General features: G+C 61.4%; 1 protein-coding gene across 18 annotated transcripts in view; it reads right to left on the bottom strand.

Moving 5' to 3' along the window:
• Positions 1 to 998, bottom strand: part of SRSF5 (serine and arginine rich splicing factor 5) — a 36,264-nt gene extending 35,266 nt beyond the window's left edge. For 8 of the 18 annotated variants that reach the window (XM_060418216.1, XM_060418218.1, XM_060418217.1 and 5 more), the window contains exon 1: positions 760 to 998. The gene's annotated coding sequence lies outside the window, so the exon portion shown is untranslated. Of the gene's footprint in view, positions 1 to 100; positions 154 to 759 lie in introns of all 18 variants that reach the window. The other 10 variants (XM_060418215.1, XM_027971956.3, XM_042252693.2 and 7 more) reach the window with 4 other exon arrangements.

The raw sequence follows: 998 nt of genomic DNA, 5'->3' as shown, positions 1-998 counted from the left end.
CTGTCAGGAAATAAATTCAATTGAGATAGTACCAGTGAATGTCAGAGGAATGCCTGGTCAAGGGACCAAAAACATAAACAGCATAAAATAAAATGTTTACCCGGTGATGTTATAAACAAGATTGCCAAGAGTGCCTCTTATTAGGCCGGGTCCCTTGCAGACAAAATTAAAACTCGGCTCCCAACACGATCGTTCCCTGGGCCCAGACCGCAGCAACCGCAACGCCCACTGCCGCCTCTGGAACTGCGCAGCCGCACACTGTCCCCGGCTCTTCTGGCCCCCTCCCATCTGCCGCAGTTAGGAAAGGCCGAGAAGTGCGGGCGGAGCCGACCCCGCCCTCCGCAAGGCCAGCCCAATGGCGACTGGCTGCAAGCGCGTCCCGGGAGCGTCACAGCGGGTGGAAGCCGGAATCTCGCGACGCCACCGCCGCGCCTGCGCAGACGGCGGCGGGTGGCCGCGGAGCAGCCACAAAATGGCGGCCTCGGAGCCGGCGGTGGGGAGAACCGCGCGTGCCAAACCCCCCCGTTCCCTCCCGCTCTCCCGACCCCACCGCTCCGGATCACTGTACCCACCCTGGGACAGCCCCGACCACACCCCGAGCAAAGGTCTCGGCCCACTACTCCCGGGGTTCAGACAGTGAAATAAAAAGGCAGGGAGGGGCGCACGACCCCTCTGTAAAAACGACCCTGCCCAGGACCGCCCTTCCACCTTCAGGTCCCCTCACACAATACCCAAAGGGAGACGTGCCCCAGCGCCCACCTCGAATAAACTGCGCTCATTGGACGCCGTCCTCCGCACAGAGAGCAGCCCTGACCACTCGCGATCTGAGCGGCCATGAAGAAGCCTCGATCCGAGAAGCCTTTCCCTCAAAGTGAGCCACTCACCTACCGGACAGGATCTTTGGCAGCTGAGACCCAGAGAGGTCCGTAGTCTGCGATAGAGCCGGCCGCCTCCCCGCAGACCAGGACTCAACTCGTCTACGTCTCTCCACAACTGAC

The sequence above is a fragment of the Ovis aries genome, chromosome 7 (genome assembly GCF_016772045.2).
Source record: "Ovis aries strain OAR_USU_Benz2616 breed Rambouillet chromosome 7, ARS-UI_Ramb_v3.0, whole genome shotgun sequence".
Taxonomy (NCBI): Eukaryota; Metazoa; Chordata; class Mammalia; order Artiodactyla; family Bovidae; genus Ovis; species Ovis aries.
This window is presented reverse-complemented; position numbering and strand designations above follow the sequence as displayed.